Source organism: Pinus tabuliformis, chromosome 9 (assembly GCF_031772625.1).
Source record: "Pinus tabuliformis cultivar Carrire ecotype Pingquan chromosome 9, CPIR1, whole genome shotgun sequence".
Classification (NCBI taxonomy): domain Eukaryota; kingdom Viridiplantae; phylum Streptophyta; class Pinopsida; order Pinales; family Pinaceae; genus Pinus; species Pinus tabuliformis.
This window is the reverse complement of record NC_142307.1, coordinates 333,735,229-333,757,644: the sequence shown is the minus strand read 5'-3', so window position 1 is coordinate 333,757,644 and position 22,416 is coordinate 333,735,229. Positions and strand designations below refer to the sequence as shown.

Below are 22,416 nucleotides of genomic sequence, written 5' to 3'. Positions count from 1 at the left end.
CTCAATTTGAAGATCCGATAGTAATCTAAGACATGGAGTTAGGACCGGAGCCGCTAATCAAATATGTTGATCTCATGTCCACCATACAATAAATCACCATTCAGTCTCCCCCTCTTCCAAAAATAGAGCAAGGTCCAAGCGAGGAAGAGTAAATTTGATGGAGGGTTACCCCCACTTACACCCACAGTATGCATATAAAATGCATAAACACATCAGTCCCAGGGAATTAACTCTCTAAGGAGTCCAATATTTATTTACTAAGGTTTTAAGCCCCCTTTCATAGTCTCATGCAGAATGATTTATAGGCTAACCAAGTCTAATCATTAACCCATCTTTTCCTTTATATCGGAACTCAATCACCCCGCTTAATCCTTTTATCGGCGCTTTAGGCTTTCATAGCATTGTTGCCACATATATATAACAAACCCTCTTAAACTTTGGTTAATGTGGACTTAGCACATGAAAACCACATATCAGCGCTCAATCCTTTATAATTCATTTTAAAAAGAAATATATGCAAAACACACCTTTTTTTGCCTTGGTACGACCTCTACACAGATCCCGAGGTTACCTTTATCGCAATCAGGTATCGGTTCTTCCGCGGGTCACATTACATATATGCCTCATCACCCTTCCGTGTCTGATATGTGACTATTGGAAGCATTAATATATGCTTAAGCCTTAAAAGACTCGAAACAACACTTTAACACAAATACATGGAATACACGGGAAAAACCCACTCCGTACACATATAAACAAATCTCAAATGTTATATAACTACCACTATAACTCTGTCAGGTCTGCTCTCCTTTGCGCTATTCCTCTGACTCTGATAAGCGATCGCTCCGATCTCCGATCGCCGATTGGCGCTTTATCGTTATTGGCGTATCGACATACCCATAGTCCTTCACTTTGATCTCTGTGGTTAGCGATCAGCGATTAGATCGCGACCGTCAATCTCGACTCCAATCTGACAGTCCTCGTTCAATCACAATATCGCTATCGCAACATCCCTTCGACCCGTTCCGACATCATTTCAATGGATTCGCTGATGCAATTTAGTCCTGGTCATTGATCTTAAAGATCCAACGGCTGTTGTGCAACCATACTTCACTTCTCCGCTACTCTGTTTACTTATGTTTTTACGCTATTTCTTCAGGTTTCTATGGTTTCCAGGTTTTCCAAAGCTTTCGCTCTTCTGCTGCTCAATTCATTCCTGCCTAAGCTTAACTCTATGATTTCTATATCACAATCATTCCGTAGCATCACTTGGTTTTACGTTGTTTCTTCAATTTTCCTCTGTGGTTCGGGTTTCTTCAAAGGTTCTCATCCTCTATTATTTTACTGCGCACTCTCTCTTAAGCTTGTCTTTTGCGAATTCTCACATCGCAATCTCTTTAGAGTTTCACTATGATCCTTCAATTGGATTCAAAGACCCACTTATGATTCCTCTGAATCATTCTCCTCCTTTGTGTAGTTCTTCAAAACTCTGCCTGCAACCTCTGTTACAGAATACGCAATTTACATGTAATTCAATCGTTCAATATTCACTCCACACACACATATACTGTTTGGGAATAAACATTTGTATACAAAAATATGAACACTCAATACATGTCGAGACACTCTATCTCTCAGGCCTGATTCTTCAATATCAGTGGCCTCTTTTCACACTCTTCCCGTAGGCTTACAACCGCACTTTTTCTATCTACTGCCTAACCCCCAACCATGTCTTTTAGGCTTACATTTATACTAGAAAGGTTTTGTTCAACTAATTTTGGTTCAAAACCCTTAATCTACTGAACTGACTCCTAAATGTCCTCTAAGTCCCTAAGAACTCTCTCTCTAGTTCCTCGAATCATGAACTGTCTTAAGAGTTATAATTGGCTTCTAACTCTTTTGTCTTTATTAACCACTCATGTTCTCTTTAATTTGAGAGCACTTACATCATCCTCACATTATCTAATTAATCCTTATCCTACTCACTCAAAAGCCCAATTATTACATTAATTCACCACTTAGGAATCCAACTTCCTTAAAATACATAACCCCCTATGTCTACTAAAATACAATGATTTTCTCTTGGGTTGAATGCTCCTGAATCAAACTCCCAAAGTAGAAAATATTCATGATCTCATGATCATGTGTCTTCATGTGTTGATAAAAAAAACTCCTGGGTCCCAAACTTTAGTTTGTAACTTTCCAAGTGCTTTGTTCCTTTGCTGCTAGTGTACTTTTGTTGTCTTCTGTTTCATATTCCTATCCTTGTCAATCAGGTTCATACTCTGATTGATCATGCTTCCTGCTGCTTTCATTTTCCTCCATATGGATTGTTTCATCACGCACTGCCATTATTCTTCAATCTCTATTTCCAATTCATCCTTGGACTGGTCCATATTCTGCCTCTTATTTCTTCTTCCTTCTCTTTGTTTGAGATTGTTGCTACTATCCACTATCTCTTCAAACTGTTGTTGGTTACTTTCACTTTGTAGTTGCTAGTTTACTTTTTCTTCTACTTTTGCTCTTGCTCCAACTTTTTCTGACCTAGATATTGTTGTAGTTACTGCTCTAGGTACCACTGTAGAGATTGCTCTTTCTCTTGCTACCTTTGTAGACATTGCTTCCACCCAAACTTCTTGAATATCTTTAAGGATACCTCCCTCTGTAACATCTAATTTCTGCATTGAATTCTGACTTTCCAGCATTCTTTCCAGCATATGAACATCTCTGTTTCATGGATTAAATTATTCCACAGAATATTCTTCTTTCATCTTTATTTGGCTGCTCATATGTGCCAAATTTTTTCCAGCATCTGCAACTAAACCTGCATTCACAAAACATTTGTTAAAATAAAAAACATAAGGATTTTGTGCCTTATCTTCCTTTGGAAACACATCAGTATGTTGCTCTGCTTTCTCCTCCTCTATCAGCATATCAGTTTGCTGATTTGAATTCTCAAAAGAATTCATGAGACTATCAGCTAGTCTCTTCTCCATACGATCTTATTCAATGATATCTCTCTGCTCTTGTCCATTGTAGTGAACTCCTTCTCTTGTAGTGTAAATTTTCTAAACTTTCATTACCATCTCCTTTTTCTTATGATCGTCATTCATGACAATTTCTTTGTCTTCCTTTTTCATCAATCTATCTTGACTATATATCCTCTGCTTTTCCAACTCCCTTCTTTGAAAGTCTAATTTTCTATATAACTCAATAAATTCAATTAGGGTAGAATTTGGAAATTTCACACAATTTTCCGTACCTTCCTTTGTTATTGATAAATCACCAGATGTCCTTTTTCTCTTTGCTAAGTCTTTTGCATAGACTTCTTCTTCCTTAACATCTTTCAGTAGATGTCCTTCTTCCTCGGTACATTTTTCCTTGTTGTCCCTCTGTAACTCTTCTCCCAGAGTTATCCTTGTCTCATCATCTTCATTAATATTCTCCTGCATTTGTTTTTCATCAATAACATTAATCAAACTCATTTGATTACCTTTCTAAGACAATATTCCTTCATTCTTCTTTAGAATAAGATCCTGATTCCTCATCTCTATGACAGCTTCTATAGACTCATCCATAGACTTTTTCTTCTGTATGCAGTCAAATTCTTCTTCAGAGAAGTTTTCTTTGTCACCTTTTACTTCTAGATCTTCATCTACTCTGAAGATATCTTCAAAAGGTCGCTTTTCTCCTGCAATACCTACCATCATACAAAAACTATCAGTTTTAAAAATATAAGACCTTGTAGTCTCACTTGATGCTTCAGTCATCACATTTCCTTGTTGTTCTGAATCCTCTACGTGATTCAACTCCTCAGGCTCAACTTCATCTCCTTCCTTCACAAGGAATGGTTCTTGTCTTGTAAGAGCTCCAACTATTAATTTGTCAATGAGTTCTTTCTGTTGTAACAACTCAATACTTTCCTCCTTTGAGAGGTCTTCTTCATCATTCTCTACTCTAGCGTACCTTTTATCCCCTAAAACACATTTCTCCTCATACTTCAGTTCAAGATCTCTATTCAGCTTCACTTCAGAGTATTCATCTTCTGTAAGATACTCCTCCATGCTTTCGACAACTTCACAAGACTATCTATCCTCTCCTATGCATCATGCAAGCACACCAAAACTATTAGTTTCAACAACACAAGGCTTGATGGCCTTATACATCAGCCCTTCATCTTTATTCAACATCTCCTCATGTTGTTTTGAACTATCCCAATAGTCCATGAGATCTCCACTTGATCTCCATTCTTTAGCTTTGGTGTAGTCTTCACTTTCTCCAATAATTTCTCCCTGTTCTGCTTCACAAATGGACTCTTCCATTTCCAACTCAACTTCCTTGATTTTTTCCCTCAACCACTTTACTTGCTTTTGTTGTAGCCTTCTCTGCATCTCATGTCACTCCACTAGCTTCTTCCTCAATACCCAACCTTGTCTCTGGTTTTCTTCTAGCCGCATTGTTAACACATCAAATTCTTTTCTTATCTCAGCCAACTCCTTGTCAATCTCCTCTTAAATCAGTCTCTTGCCATCTGTTTTGTCATTCTCTTTCTTCATCTTTATTCTACTGTGGCTTCTCTCTGAACCTCTACTATGACTATCAGTATTCATCTTCTTCTCTTCTTTCTTCATGAGCTCCTCACTCATCTGTAACAGCTAGTCCTCCTCACTGCAATCTTACCTTATTAAGATCTCCTCACTCAGTCTTTTGGTAAGCACGAGTCCTCTGTCTGGAACCTCCTCTTAAGCAACACCTTTCCTCCTTCTAGGCTTCTACAATCTCTTGCTCTCTCTTGAGAACACTTCAGTTGTCCTCTCTATCCAACCTCTTGTTGGATTCTTCAGGTTCACTACCGCTTCTCCTTCAAAGTGTTTTCCTTACTCTGCCTTCAAGAAAAAATATGGTTCTCCTCTCGCAGCTTCTCTTGCTGTCCTTTGCTGATATGCTTCATCTGTAACCACAATCTTCAATTTCAATTTGAAACGAAACACACTATCTTATCTCCAAGATCTATGTATGATATTGTTCTCCCATTCTTCTACACTATGAATGGATTGTCCTTTGTTTGGTCTCCAAGTCCTCTTTCCTTCAGAACTTGTACTAAGCAATCTTACTCTCACTTTTCTTCAAGGAATCCTCTATTCCTGTCTACTCCAAGCCTCTGCTAGAACTGCTACAGTCTCCCAAGAACTTCAAAGGCTCCCTCCTACAATCTTCTGTTGTAGTCTCTATCATCCGTCAATTAACTTATGCACATTACCGTCTTCTTGTGTGATGTAACCCAGCCACACTGGCCCACAACTCCACGCATCCGTAGGCTATGATGTGTTCACTGTTGATGAGTTGTTATGTCTGCATGTAAGTCGATCGTTGATATTTTGCTGTTGGTTGGTAGTATGAATTAATGTTGCATTAAATGCCCACTCGTCTGCCTCGGGCCTGGTTCCTCGACTTGCACTTTGCCCAAACACTTGGTTTCTCGGCTAATCTGGATTGTTCTGCCCACCAAGAGGGTCCTGTGAGGGTTTGTAGAGTCGTTCTGTGTAGCCTCTGGTCTGATGGATGTGGTGATTTCTGGTTCGCCTCCGAGCAAGGCTACGAACTTGTATCACTCTATTCGACTTGGTTGTGAGCTCGGGGAAGGCTTTCTCCGGTATTTTGATGTTACTCTGGCTCTGTGGTGCTTATTCGGCTTCGTTTCACTTGGTGAATTCTCGGTTCGTTGTGCTTTCTGACTGTAATTGTTTGTAAACTTTGACCCGTCAAGGGACTTCTCTCTGGTTCTGGTTCTTCTCTCCTGTTCACGTTTGATTATGTTTAACTAGTATTTCCACTGCCTTCGGCCTCTGTCTTATGCATGTAATGGTTGTCTTGGGTTCAGGGAGTACTCCGGTGGTCTTTCGTAGTTTCGAACAGGTAATGAAACCCTTCCTTGATTCAACTTGTCCTCCTCATAGAATCGATGCTAACCAACATCGTTCCTTTGGTCTCAGCTCCGTCAATTTGTTTGCAACGACTCTGTTTCTCGAGCTCTGCTCTGCCTGCTCAGGTAAGCTACGGGAATCCTCTTGTCTTGTACAGGTTCATTCTCTGGTTCTATTGCCGTGCATGTATGTTAATGTCTGTGGTTTTCTGGCGCAGGTCTGGAATGCGACTTGGGTACGCGGGCTCTTCTGTCTTCTACTCCACACAATGGGAACCTGCCGGTAGGCTCTGGCTCTTCAAGCTATTGACGTGTTGTTAGGTCTCTGGTCCTGTAGATTAATGGTTGCAGTTCGTCATTGCTTTGTCTGTAATTATTGTCTCTGTTGATAACTGTGCTTTGGTCGATTACGATGACTGCTTGGTGGAAAGGGTATGGGTGACTGTATTCAAACCCTCATCTAGGGTTTCACCCTTAATTTTAATTACAGTCACGGCACTTGGTTTATTTATATTACAGGAAAGAAACACTGGATGTATATGTTTCGATTGGTAACATAAGCAATACAATTTTGGTCTGCAATGTTCAATTTGTAACGATTGTGAAAATGTGCGATGAAAATACCTTTGTTCTGGTTTGTCTTCCGTGTCCTGTTTTCTTGTTTGCTCATGTTGGTTGATTGTTGCTCGGTCCACGGATTGTTTTCCCCTTTCTGTTAGTCACCACGTTGTGTGCAGATGTTCGCCCAGATTTGAAACGAACTGTGTGTTGAATAAGAGAACGGTGGGATCACAACTCACGTGATCGCTCCCAGTTTATCATTTATCAATCTAGTGAAAGAAAATTATTAAGCTACAGTAAATGAACAATGAACAGTAATTGTAGATGGAAAATAGTAGAAGAGATCTGTCTCTGTATTATTTTTATTTCTTCAATCTGAATTTGTTGAACCCCTCCATCGTGTTACATAGCTGCTTTTATACATTTCTGTTATAGTTGATTGCAGTTAATTAAAACTGTCATAGAGTTCAGTTAAATGGTCTTGATATGATTGATAACCACTGCTCGTTTGATATTACAAGAATATTTAGACAGTTTGTCATTTCTACCCTAGGTTGAAAAATTATTTCCTAATTACTGTTTGGACCGTAGTAATTTTAACTATCTGTTTAACTGTGACTTAACACACCGACTCTGAAAGAAAAACAAATTATAAAAAACTACTTTATGACCATGTGTACTAAAATAAAATAAAAACTATCCAGATGATCAACAACCTTCAAACCTGGCTGAGACTCCACCCAGTCATGGTGAGCTAGATGCTCCTGCATCAGGCTCCCGGGGCAAAAAGAGATCATGGCTCCGGCCCATGAGCTTCTCGACCGAAGTTCCTGTTTGTGCAATCTGCCTGGCATCAAGCCACGAACTGTCCTCAATTGGACGGTTCTTCCACTTGACCAGTTATTGCATGTAGTCCTTCCGCCGAGTTCGTTTAAGCACCTGAGTTTCGAGGATGCTTTCGATCTCGGGAGGTTGAATGTAAGGCATCTGTCTCTTCCAAGCTTCTCCATCTTCCTGGGTACTCCGTGTTGATTGTATGGTTCTATCTTCTTCCTTTTCCTTTGGGTCAATTATGTATGGGAACAGGTCTGCTACGTTAAAGATAGGTGAAATTCCTATTCCGGGTGGCAGTTGTATCTCGTAGGCATTAGCTGAAAACTTCCAAAGGACTTTGCAAGGCCCTATCTTTTTATACTTCAGTTTATTGTACGTACCTTTAGGGAAGCGTTCCTTACGTAAGTGTGCGAGGACTTCGTCCCCCACTTCAAACTGTACTTCCCTCCTCTTTAGATCCACATGCTGTTTATACTTTAAGTTGTTGTCCTGTAATTTTATTTTCACCTGTTCGTGCAAGTCTCTCATCACGTTAGCGAAATCTTCTCCGTCCGCACTCCGTCTTTCCTGCAATCCAAGCTCCCGAAGTTCATGCACTTCGCGGGGATGCATGCCATACAGGATTTGAAAGGGACTGAAACCTGTGTTGCGGTTAGGCGATTCGTTGTAAGCGAACTCTTCCTGTGCTAGCACCCGGTCCCACATCCGTGAATTTTCCCCGACTAAGCTGTGTAACGGGTTTCCCAAACTCCTGTTTACAACTTCTGTCTGCCCGTCGGTTTGCGGGTGATATGCAGAACTGTAGCTTAGCTGCGTGTCCATTTTCTTCCATAAGGTACGCCAAAAGTGTCCCGTGAACTTCACATCCCTGTCCGAAAGGATAGATTTGGGCAATCCATGTAACTTGACAATCTCATTGAAAAACAAGTGGGCCACGTGGGTGGCGTCACTGGTTTTTTTGCAAGGTATAAAATGTGCCATTTTTGAGAACCTGTCCACCACTACCATTTTTGAGTCATATCCTTGCTGTGTCTTCGGTAGACCTAAGACAAAATCCAAACTGATTGAATCCCATGGTCTGCTCAGAACAGGTAATGGCGCATACAGTCCTGTGTTCTGACTGTGCCCCTTTGCCAATTGGCACACTTTGCATTTGGCCACAAAACGTTGTACATCTCATCGCATCTTCAGCCAGAAATAAAAGTGACTAAGCTGCTTGAGGGTCTTATCCATGTCGAAGTGTCTGGCCAAACCTCCATTATGCTTCTCGCGAATAATATTCTCCCTCATCAAGCAGTCAGGTATGCACAGCTATCCTCCTTTAAACAACAATTTTTCCTGTAAATTGTAGTCCAACCAAGGACTGTTGTCTCTCACTAAAGGGTTCTAGCACGCCTCATAGGCCCCCTTAAAATCTGTATTCATCCGGTATAGATCCTGTAAGTGCTCAAAACCCAGCACCTGCACAGTGCTTTCCTACAGAAGCAGAGCTTTCCTACTCAACGTGTCTGCGACCTTATTTGCTTGCCCACTAATGTGCTTCCAGTACGAAATTGAAACTCTGTAAATACTCTAACCATTTGGCGTGTTTGTGGTTGAGTTTGTGCTGCTACATTACATACTGTAGTGCAGAATTAGCTGAGAACAGCACGAATTCATTTCCCAATAAGTAATGCTTCCAGTGTTTTAATGTCTGGACAACAGCATAGAACTCTTTATCATACAAAGATTATTTTTGCCTACTCTCGTTCAGCTTCTCGCTGAAGAATGCCACAGGCTTGTCCTCTTGACTGAGTATAGCCCTGATTGTTGTCCCGCTGGCGTCACAACGTACCTGAAACAACTTCTGGAAGTCTGGCAGCCTCAGGATCGGCCTCTCAGTAATCTTCCTCTTCAACAACTGGAAACTTCTCTCTGCTGCTTCAGTTCACTGAAAAGGTCGGTTGGCCTTTTTGATGGTATCTAGCATGGGCGCACAAAGTTCGCTGAAATTCTTAATAAACTTCCTATAAAAACTTGCCAATCCATGAAAGCTATGTACCTCGAATAGATTTTTCGGAGATGGCCAATTTACTATCGCTACCACCTTCTCTGAATCCATCTTCAGTTCATTCTCTGCTACCACAAACCCCAAATAAATTAATTCCTTTCGCAAAAAAGTACATTTCTTCAACTTTATCAGCAGTTTATTCTGCTGCAATTTCTCCAGCACCTTACGCACATGTTGAAGGTGTTCTTCTTTCGTTCTGCTGAAAATAAGGATGTCATCCAAGTAAACTATCACGAACTTCCCAATATACTCCTTCAGCATCTCATTCATTAACCTCATGAATGTACTGGGCGCATTGCTCAGCCCAAATGGCATGACCAGCCATTCGTAGAACCCCTCATTTATCTTAAAGGCAGTCTTCCACTCGTCCCCCTCTCGTATTTGAATCTGATGGTACCCGCTTTTCAAATCTATTTTAGAGAAACAAGCTGCCCCGCTTAAACAGTCCATCATATCATCCATTCGCGGTAATGGAAACCTATACCGGATGGTGATTTTATTGATGGCCCTGGAGTCGGTGCACATCCGCCATTCCCCTCCCTTCTTAGGAGCGAGGACTGTTGGAACAGCACAAGGGCTAAATCTCTCCCTTATCAAACCCTTGTCCAACAGTTCTTGCACCTGTTTTCTGATTTCTTCATTGTCCTTGGGGCTCATTCGGTATGTCGCTTTGTTCAACAAACTGGCTCCGGGTATGAATTCAATGTGATGACTAATGCTTCGCTTGGGGGGTAACTTGTCTGGCAAGTCATCTACAACGATGTCTGCAAACTCCTCCAACATTTGCTAAATCTCTGTGGGCAAGTCTCATACTTCTATATGCAGCAAGACTGTCCTGGCTTTCCTTACCAACACATAACCTACCTCACTGTCCTCCACCTGTTTTAAAAACTATTTTCCACTCACCAGCAATGCTCTGGTTTCACTTGTCTCAGCCGCTACTTCTTCTTCTTTGATAGGTACAAGTGTATGCTTGATCCATCCTTCACGAATTTATAACAGTTCGTCACTCCATCGTGTGTCACTTTCCTATCGTATTGCCAAGGTCTGCCCAACAATATGTGACAGACATCCATTGGCATGATGTCACAGACAACTTTGTCCTTGTATATGCCTATCTGAAACTCGACCTCGCTCTGTTCATCCACCAGCAATTGGTGGCCCTTTTGCAGCCATGAGACTCTATACAGATTGGGATGCTTTGAAGTGTTTTAACTCCAATTTTTCCACCATTTCTGTGGACACTAAATTGTCAGTACTTCCGTTGTCAATTATTAGTTTACAACACTTACCTCGTGATTTACAAATCGTCCTGAATAGATCTTTCCATTGTGTCTGTTCGGTATTCTCCTTGACTGGTTTCAACAGCACCTTATGCAGCACCAAAGCTTCTCCCGTCTCTAGAGCATTCTCCGCCTCTTGAGGGAGTGCTGCTACCTCCTCTGGTTGCGCCACATACGCACCCTGCTATCCAGTTGGATCTGCTTCTGGACACTCAAACGAGCAGTGCCCCCACTTATGACACCTATAACACTGATAACCAGCCCCTCTACCTTGGCCATTTCCCCTGTCGCGCTGGGACGATTTGCGCCTCTCGCACTGTCTCCTCTGTCTGTTGTTCGAGAAGTTTTCGAACTGCTGGCTTCCTCACCACTGCTAGCAGTCCGGCCCCTGCCATAGGACTGGCCTTTCCCTCTGCTGGCTCCTCATCCTCTCCGGGCATTCTGCCTTCTGGTAATTTTCTCCTCAGCCTTTATTGCACTCTGATATGCCTCCTCAGTATTATTCGGAGATAAAATACTTATTTCATCTAGAATATCCATCCTCAGCCCATTAAGATACCTGGTTGTCCTTTCTGCATTATCTTCTGTATATCTGGCACGCAAATTCACTCGATAGAACTCCTCCGTGTGCTCTTTTACCGTCAATCCTTTCTGTCTCATATTCTGCACCTGCCTGTGCAATGCAATCTGATAGTCCCTTGGCAAAAATCTGCCCTTTAACTTGACCACCATTCTTGACCAAGTTTTAATTGGCGCCTTATTCAATCTCTTCCTCTCGTTTTGGACACTATCCCACCATAGGGCTGCGTGGCCCTTCAGTTTTTGTCGTAGCGAATTTGACTCTGCGGTCTCCTCTCTTAACCCTTCCTCTGCCAATCTTCTAGCACCTTTGCCACGACCTCGCCTTCCTCTCTCCATTCCTCCTACTAAAATAAATAAAAAATAAAAAAAATTGCTTTGATACCACTCTGATGTAACCCAGCCACACTAGCCTGCAACTCCACGCGTCCGTAGGCTATGGCATGTTCACTTTTGGTGAGTTGTTATGTATGCATGTAAGTCGATCATTGATATTTTGCTGTTGGTTGGTAGTATGAATTAATGTTGCATTAAATGCCCACCCTTCTGCCTCGAGCCTGGTTCCTCGACTCGCTCTTTTCCCAAACACTTGGTTCCTCAGCTATTCTAGATTGTTCTGCTTGCCGAGAGGGTCCTGTGAGGGTTTGCAGAGTCGTTCTGTGTAGCCTCTGGTCTGATGGATGTGGTGATTTCTGGTTCGCCTCCGGGCAAGGCTACGAACGTGTATCACTCTATTCAACTTGGTTGTGAGCTCATGGAAGGCTTTCTCTAGTATTTTGATGTTACTCTGGCTCTGTGGTGCTTATTTGGCTTCGTTTCACCTGGTGAGTTCTCGGTTCGTTGTGCTTTCCGACTGTAATTGTTTGTAAACTTCGACCCGTTAGGGGACTGCTCTCTGGTTCTGGTTCTTCTCTCTTATTCACATTTGATTATGTTTAACTAGTATTTCCGCTGCCTTTGGCCTCTATCTTATGCATGTAATGATTGTCTTGGGTTCAGGGAGTACTCCGATGGTCTTTCGCAGTTTCGAACAGGTAATGAAACCCTTCCCCGATTCAACTCGTCCTCCTCATAGAATCGATGCTAACCAACATCGTTCCTTTGGTCTTAGCTCCATCAATTTGTTTGCAATGACTATGTTTCTTGAGCTCTGCTCCACCTACTCAGGTAAGCTACGGGAATCCTCTTGTCTTGTTCAAGTTCGTTCTTTGGTTCTATTGCCGTGCATGCATGTTAATTTCTGTGGTTTTCTGGTGCAGGTCTGGAATGCGACTTGGGTACGCGGGCTCCTCCATCTTCTACTCCACACGATGGGACCTGCTGGTAGGCTCTGGTTCTTCAAGATATTGACGTGTTGTTAGGTCTCTGGTCCTGTAGATTAGTGGTTGCAGTTCGTCATTTCTTTGTCTGTAATTATTGTCTCTGTTGATAACTATGCTTTGGTCAATTACGATGACTGCTTGGTGGAAAGGGTATGGGTGACTGTATTCAAACCCTCGTCTAGGGTTTCGCCCTTAATTTTAATTACAGTCACGGCACTTGGTTTATTTATATTATAGGAAAGAAACACTGGATGTATATGTTTCGATTGGTAACATAAGCAATACAATTTTGGTCTGCAATGTTCAATTTGTAATGGTTGTGAAAATGTGCGATGAAAATACCTTTGTTCTGGTTTGTCTTCCATGTCCTGTTTTCTTTTTTGCTCATGTTGGTTGATTGTTGCTCGGTCCATGGACTATTTTCCCTATCTGTTAGTCACCATGCTGTGTGCGGATGTCCGCCCATATTTGAAACGAACTGTGTGTTGAATAAGAGAACAGTGGGATCATGACTCACATGATCGCTCTCAGTTTATCATTTATCAATCTAGTGAAAGAAAATTATTAAGCTACAGTAAATGAACAATGAACAGTAATTGCAGATGGACAATAGTAGAAGAGATCTGTCTCTGTATTATTTTTATTTCTTCAATCTGAATTTGCTGAACCCCTCCATCGTGTTACGTCCCTGCTTTTATACATTTCTGTTACAGTTGATTGCAGTTAATTAAAACTGTCATAGAGTTCAGTTAAATGGTCTTGATATGATTGATAACCACTGCTCGTTTGATATTACAAGACTATTTAGACAGTTTTTCTTTTCTCCCCTAAGTTGAAAAATTATTTCCTAATTACTGTTTGGACCATAGTAATTCTAACTGTCTGTTTAACTATGACTTAACATACCGACTCTGAAAGAAAAACAAATTAAAAAAACTACCTTATGACCACATGTACTAAAATAAAATAAAAACTATCCAAATGATCAACAACCTTCAAACCTGGCTGAGACTTCACCTGGTCATGGTATGCTAGATGCTCCTGCATCATTGTGCAAACTCCTTTTCATAGGAATTCCTCCCTCGCTCTGATTACAATTCTACTCTGATACCACTAATGACGAAGGGTTACCCCCGCTTACACCCACAATATGCATATAAAATGCATAAACACATTAGTCCCAGGGAATTAACTCTCTAAGGAGTCCAATCTTTATTTACTAAGGTTTTAAGCCCCCTTTCATAGTCTCATGCAAAATGATTTATGGACTAACCAAGTCTAATCATTAACCCACCTTTTCCTTTATATCGGAACTCAATCACCCCGATTAATCCTTCTATCGGCGCTTTAGGCTTTCATAGCATTATTGTCGCATATATATAACAAACCCCTCTTAAACTTTGGTTAATGTGGACTTAACACATGAAAACCACATATCGGTGCTAAATCCTTTATAATTCATTTACAAAGGAAATATACACAAAACACACCTTTTTCCGCCTTGGTACTGCCTCTGCACATATCCTGAGGTTACCTTTATTGTATTCGAGTATCGGCTCTTCCACGAGTCACATTACATATATGCCTCATTAACCTTCCGCATCTGATATGCGACTATCAGAAGCATTAATATATGCTTAAGCCTTAAAAGACTCGGCACAACACTTTAATGCAAATACAAGGAATACACGAGAAAAACCCACTCCGTACACATATAGCCGGATCTCAAATGTTATATAACCACCACTATAACTCCGTCGGGTCCACTCTCCTTTGCACTATTCCTCTGACCTTCGATAAGTGATCACTCCGATCTCCGATCGTCGATCAGCGCTTTATTATTATCGGCGTATCGCATACCCATTGTCCTTCGCTTTGATCTCTGCAATTAGTGATCAGTGATTAGATCACGATCGTCAATCCCGACTCCGATCCGACAATCCACGTTCAATCACAATATCACTATCGCAACATCCCTTCGGCTCATTCCAACATCGTTCCAATGGATTCGCCAATGCGATTTAGTCCTGGTCGTTGATCTTAAAGATCCAATGACTGCTGTGCAACCATACTTCACTTCTCTGCTAGTCTGTTTACTTATGTTTTTACGATATTTCTTTAGGTTTCTATGGTTTCTGAGTTTTCCAAAGGTTTCGCCTTTCGCCCTTCTGTTGCTCAATTCATTCTCGCTTGAGCTTAACTCTGTGATTTCTATATCACAATCATTCCATAGCATCACTTGGTTTTACGTTATTTCTTTAATTTTCCTCTATGGCTCGAGTTTCTTCAAAGGTTCTCGTCCTCTGTTATTTTATTGCGCACTCTCTCCTGAACTTGTCTTCTGCAAATTCTCACATCGTTGTCTCTTCGGAGTTTCACTCTGATCCTTCAGTTGGATTCAATGACCCACTTATGATTCCTCTGAATCATTCTCCTCCTTTGTGTAGTTCTTCAGAACTCTACCTGCAACCTCTGTTACAGAATACGCAATTTACATGTAATTCAATCGTTCAATATTCACTCCACACACACATATACAGTTTGGGAATAAACCTTTGTATACAAAAATATGAACACTGAGTATATGTCGAGACACTCTATCTCTCATGCTTGATTCTTCAATATCAGTGGCCTCTTTTCACACTCCTCCCGTAGGCTTACAGCCGCACTTTTTCTATATACTGCCTAACCCCCAACCATGCCTTTTAGGCTTACATTTATACCAAAAAGGTTATGTTCAACTAATTTTGGTTCAAAACCCTTAATCTACTGAACTGACTCCTAAATGTCCTCTAAGTCCCTAAGAACTTTCTCTCTAGTTCCTCAGATCATGAACTGTCTTAAGAGTTATAATTGGCTTCTAACTCTTTTGTCTTTATTAACCACTCATGTTCTCCTTAATTAGAGAGCACTTACACCATCCTCACATTATCTAATTAATCCTTATCCTACTCACTCAAAAACCCAATTATTACATTAATTCACCACTTAGGAATCCAACTTCCTTAAAATACATAAGCCCCTATGTCTACTAAAATACAATGATTTTCTCTTGAGTTGAATGCTCCTACATCAAAATTGCTCCTCTAGATGAGGCTCTAATGATGGACATATATAGCTTGACCTATGATGAGCTACAGAAGAAGATCATACAAGCTAGGAAGAAGCACTTCCCAGATGATCTTTCACATCCTACTTATATGAAGGAAAAGGTGATCGTGATGGACACTAGCAAAAATCTAAAGGCATTTCCGCAACCAACTTGGCCTTCATAGGAGCTTCCAAGTCCAATACGAAGTATCTAATGGCTGAGAACAGGCATATCGTGAAGAACTTAAATATGGTAAGGAAACAAGTGTAATAGCTCCAAGCAGAGGTCTAGAAGGCAGCTCCCACACATCTATATCTAGACTAACTTAAAGCAACCATACTTGGTGAAGTATTGACACTGGGAGATACCATACAAAACCTATATGAGGAGCTCGTCACCATGCATAAAGAAGTTGTCCATTTACACAACATCTAACAGAAGTGAAAATGCAATGCTAAATCTCTTAAGGTCGTTCATGCAACCATCATTATGATGCATGAGTGGGAAATGCAATACAAAGGGGCACCTCCAGACTTGGTGAAAAAGATAAGGTAGCAAGCTGAGTTAGAGAAAGCATAGGTTCGAATGCTCATCTAGAGAAACAAACAACTCGGCTCATTAATCACCAATGTTTAAGCCTCTTATGCACGGTTATATAATAGTGTGGATTTCATGGTCAAATCACACAAGATCCCTTCGGTCGTCTCACTCACCGAAGCCAAAGGTAGGAACAAGGTAAGACAGGAGGTTGAAGAATACTTGTACCAGCTCAGACAGATCACTACCAAGGAATATTTCAAGGTGAATAGAGATAATATATAGAAGTACATTGGTCACCCTATTCAAATCAATACCATGCTTCTCCTGCTAAAGAAGGAGACTCAAACCAGATCCAAGACAACGTACCCAGATGCAATGGACGCTAGAGTCTGCTTCCAGCTTGGCCCTGTTTCAAGGTTTGAGGAAGTTATCACACAGCACAAAGCTTGATACCAATACGTAACTGAAGAGATACAAGTTGAGGTGGTCAATCTAGAGTTTCCCAAAAGTCAGGCTTGACATGTTTTGTCTTATTAGGTTGTCTAGTTGAGTCTACCCATTTTTTGCCTTATATGGGCACATGTAATTTTGTATTTAAAAAAAAATTGCAAGTGGATTCAAGTCCAAGTATCAGTTTTGGAATATGAAGAGTCATTATGTAAAGAAGTAAAAAGTTCATGAGGGAAGTCAAAGAGTCACAAAGGGAGATTAATAGTCACCCCATTTTTTATAAATATACCCTCATTAGTCATGTAAAGGGATTTTGGCCGAGACTTTCACTTAGGATTAGAAGCTTGGGAATTTTGTTGAGAGTCTTGGCTTCTCCTTAACATAGAGGGAGTATATTTCTTTGGAAGAGAAGGTTTTGACTTCATGTTCCACTATTGGTACTAGTGGTTTAAAAATTGTATATATATGTTTGGGACTTTCACTTTAATAAAATACCAGAGCCGACACATTTTCATGAATATTTTGTCAATGTAATGGGACTATTCTTGTTATGTTTGCAATATATGTTGTTTCATTTACGCTAATTCTTATGAAATATTTAGTTTTCATTAGTATGAATCTTGTTGGATGTGTGTTGTGATGTATTTAAATCATGGTTATCTTGTGAACTATTTTGCAAGTTAACTTATGATTCCTTTTATGCTCGTGTGTTCTTTTCAAGTTACTATTACAAGCTTCTAAGGGGCTCACTTATTTCCCCCTAGTTATGTTAGAACCTCTTAAGCATGTTGGGTGTGGAGCCTAATTATCTCTTTATTTAGAGGTATCGCCGCATTGGACCCCATTTCATAATGTGGCGACAACACTGCTCATTTATGTGCGCCGCCAGGGGGATCTAAGGGGGGTAACAGCTCGATAACCAACTAGCGGTTAGGTTTGACTCCCTCAAATCTTAAATAGAGTCATAATATGGACTCTTCTAGAGTCTTCTTTATCATGACCACGTGGCTAGCCCTTTTTCCATAAATAATGGGGGTTGACATGGCATCCTATCACATTATGGTGGTGAAAATAGGAAAGTGAACTTCCAAGTGGCATAATTTTTGCATATAGAGTCAGATTGAGATGATTCTTTCATTGTTGGAAAGGTATATGTGTGTAAAAAAAACACTAAATGATGTAATGCATTAGTAAATTTTTACCTCCAAATAATTCCATTTGATGCCTCAAATTGCTCTCGGAAGGTTTCAGACCCCAATTTACCAAACTAGGTCATACTGGTAAAAATGGTCCTATGAGTTGATTACTACACTTTTTCCACTCTGAAATCATCAACATTGATGCCAACAAATATAATGATCCAATTTAGATCATTGAGAGTGCACATTGAGTTAAACAAAGTTGAGTTATCCATAAAAAAGGAGAGCTTTGTTGGTTCAATCATTACTCCATTTTTAGGTCTTATTTACCTTGTGGGAAAGAGGATTTGAATAATAAGTTGGATGCCTAGCCAATGGACATCAAAGCTTCTAAGAACACATAGGAAGGACCGAAAGAAAGATGTTGGAAGTTCATGACCCAGAAATTAATATTGTCATTATCATTTATGAGATAAACAAATTCTTGGATCAATCTTACATTTATTCACTAATTACACTAATCACTAATCAACTTAACTATTAAGAAACCACACATGGTGACACATATCAATCTTCTATAAGAGAAAACATTTCTCCAAATCCATAGTCTAGGCAAGCCTCTAGATCAAGTTGCTTGATTGTTTCATTCTTTCCACCTCTCTTTAATAACAATAATAGGAAACATCATAAAAACTCTCCATTAAATAGTAAATGTATTTAAGATATATACAATACTTCTATCACCACTACAAGCTCCACCAACTCCCTTCACACATTGGTGAAATGTCACCACATAGAATTGACTCACAACTTCTCATAAAACTTATCTTACCAACATGTTGAATTTCACTAGCTAGGCACCTTGACTCTCCTAGGAGATGTCATAAGAAGTAACATACCAACCTTATACCAAAAATAAGAGACCTTATGTTACATATTAGGGTGCATAGTCTAATGAGACAACTTTTTTTTGGTATTTTTATTAGAGAATCGAATGAGTCAATTCTCCATGAGATAGTAGTGTTTTGTCATTTAAATTGCATTTTTTAGATAGTAGTGTTATGTCATTTAAATTACATTTTTTAACGCAAAAAAGGATATAACACCCTAAAAAACCCCTAAGGCACTCAAAATGTATATACTCAACAACCTTAAATTACAAATTTAGTGTTTTGTCATTTAAATTGTATTTTTTAACCCAAAAATAACACCCTAAAAAACTCCTAAAGCACCCAGAATGTATATACTCAACAACCTTAAATTAATAATTTCTTAAATTTTAATCACATTCCAAACAAAATTAACAAAAAAAACTTAAACTACAAATTTCTTAAATTTTAATTAAATTCTAAACAAAATTGCCAAAAAAAACTTTAAATTACGAATTTCTTAAATTTTAATCAAATCCCAAACAAAATTGAATATATATATATATATACCTTATTAAACAACACCCCATATATCCACTATATATTAAAATAAAATCATAAACCATGTCACCACTTAATTATTTCACTACTTAAAAAAAAAGTCACCTCATTAAACTATACACTATATGTTTAAAAGAGACCTAGGATGTTTCTTGAGCCTAAGTCAATTGTGGATTCCATAATTTTAGGATTAGACTAGCTCATAATATTCTTGTGGACTCCTGGATATTTTGGGATTAGACTAGCCCATGATATTTTTGTGGATTTCTACATATTTTAAGATCAGACAAGCGTCTTTTTGATCCGAAATATTCCGAGAATCCACGATCAATCGACATAGACATGCTAGACAGAGTCACTTCACCCCTTCCCCAGCCGAAGATAGCTATAGCCGATTCAAATTCAAATTTACGTCGTTTGAGAGTCACATCTATGTATATAACAGGTGAGATTTACCTGTTTCAGAATTATAAATCACTAAACATTTATTTAGGTTAAGAGACTCCGAGCCTCGCAAACAAGGAGTGACACAGATAGGAGAGGGATATTTTCAATTATTCTCGTTGTTATCTGTGCCTTTGTAGAGATCCCCTTCATTTCCATCCCCATTAACTCTGAATCGTAATTCCCAGGAAGAAATAATATATGAGTATGGCCATCCCTTGAGGCCTGCGCCATCCCGGGAGGCCGTGGAGTTTCCCGAAGAAATGAATGTGGAGGGTTTTCATTACGCAGTTTCATCCAAAAAGGGTCCTCGGATAGGAAAATTAATGGAGGACGCCCACAAAGCCATGACGGTTAATATTCTGCTTCCAGCTGACGATTCCAATTCTAAATTCAGAAACGTTAAGGCCTCATTTTTTGGTGTGTTTGATGGTCATGGCGGTTGGAAAGCAGCAGATTTTGCAGCTGAAAATATTGGACACAATATTTTGAACGCCCTGCTGGGAGAACAATCAGAATTAGCTGGAGAATCAGACATTAACACTGCTAATAAAGTTGATCTTCTTAGTAAGAAAAATCTTGAGGAGGCAGTTAAAGCTGGGTATTTGAGAACAGATGAGGAATTTTTGAAACTAGGGTTTTGGGGTGGGAGTACCTGTGTCACTGTTCTTATTATAGATGGAAACCTAGTGGTTTCCAATGCTGGGGATTCACGAGCAGTTATTAGTAGAAGAAATAGAGATGGAAATTGCAGTGCAGGCGTAGCCGAAGCCCTGACATGTGATCACAAACCTGGGAGGGAGGACGAGAGAGAACGCATAGAGAAATTGGGTGGATCTGTAACTGATTACTATGGAATTTCACGAGTTGGACCGATTGCTATATCTAGGGCAATAGGCGATGGGTTTATGAAAAATTTGGTGTCATCTGAACCAGAGACCAGAATCATTGAAATATTATCTGATTGTGAGTTTATAATTTTGGCATCAGATGGGCTTTGGGATGTGGTCAGTAATCAGGAGGCCGTGGATATTGCCAGGCCTTTCTGCTTGAGAAGCATGGAGAAGCTCTTTTGGATGCTTGTAAAGAGCTTGTAGAAGTAGCCATTGCCAGAGAACCTATGGATGATATAACTGTGATGATAGTGCAGCTCCAAGACTTTTGCAAGGAGGGAAAATTGAACTGAAGCGGCTAGGAGGGAATGGACACATTCCTCATTTTAGCATACCATTGTTATTGAACGTTGGAAGCTGTGGTTTCTGCCAAATTTTAGTTAGACATTTGGGACTCATGGTTTTTGTTATTCATGTCGTTTACATTTATTTTAGGTTAAATATGATTTAATATATGTATAAGGTGGAAGACTATGTTTATGAGCGTTGTTTCCAACCTTGTACAAAAAGCTTCATTTCTAGGTGGTTTTATTATTTTAATGTTTTGATTTTTCTTTATTAATGTGTAATTAAATTGACTTTTACTTGGAAGGTCATATTTAAATTTCCAATTTTTAAACTTATTTTGTGAGTGTTTTAAAAAAAAATTATATTTAATTTATGTTTTTTATTTTAAACTTTAAATGGTAAATATACAATATTCATTATAAAATATTCAAAAATAAATTTAGCATTTAGAATTTGAACAACACTGTTATGAAAATGTTGTATGTAATTAAAATTTTACCCACAAGTTTTTAGATGCTTTTGATTTATTCCCACAAAAAATTGAAGTCATTGGAAGGGATGTTTCTAAAGTGTCTTTTTCCACCCAATTCACACACATGTGCTTTCTTCATAGTGAAATTTCAAATAGTAGTTCTAAGGTTTTAACCTTAGTAACAAAGACTTTCTTGAGTGGGAATTTTTTAGTTACAAATTTTGTTTTAATAAATAATTTTGGCAAGTTAATTTATTTGATAAAAGTTATAAACTCTCTAAACTTTAATATTGGTTAGCATTATGTGGAGTGACTAAGTTATAATAAATTTGGACAAACAATGCCCAACTATACCAAAATTAGCAAGTGCATTAGAAATAGTGATATGGTGAGCCAACATCAACTCAAGCTGTACATAATAACTTAGTTTTATGTTAGATTTTATGGATTTTTCTTTTGGTGGGAAAGGGCTGAGCATAGTTGTATTCTTTATATTTTTCTTGCATATTATATGTTTTAAACTTTGAAGCCATATAGAACTTTTTCTTTTAGTTCATAAAATCACCTATATGTTTAAGGATGGCATTGTCATAACCATTCTTTAAAATTTTAATTAATAAAGTCTTTATCTAATGTGAGAAATGTTGCATATCATATTTTCTCTAAAGATGTCCAAAAACTAATGATGGTCTCTCATGACATGTTAGTGACAATGTAAAATTGTAAATACAAAAACATGTTAACTTGGACATGTAATTAGATGCACTTACACAATGAACTTGAAAATGGTGTAAACAAAAGAAATGTAAGAAAATAATTTGATCCAGGGGGAAACTCAATTGGTGATTGAAGTAATATCTGTGAAAATTAAGAGATTCAAAGTTCAAATTCCCCTGGTTGTAATCAAGTTTATGGAGAAGAGGACAAGCCATAGAACCCAAAGGTTTACTAATAGTTATGTGCTAGGCGAACTGTTGGATTCCTCTGAGATACCAAAAAAAAAAGTAAGAAAATGAGTTGGATTTCAAATAAATGTAAGAAAATGAGTTGTATTGTAGAAATTGTGTCTAATTATGTGAATTTTGTACTTTCTTAACATTAGTATCTTATTTTTCAT

At 39.1% G+C, this 22,416-nt stretch overlaps 1 pseudogene; it reads left to right on the top strand.

Annotated features, from left to right (window-relative positions):
- The first annotated feature begins 12,240 nt into the window (after positions 1–12,240).
- On the top strand, positions 12,241–20,832 carry LOC149148566 (putative protein phosphatase 2C 32; annotated as a pseudogene).
- The last annotated feature ends 1,584 nt before the right edge of the window (positions 20,833–22,416 follow it).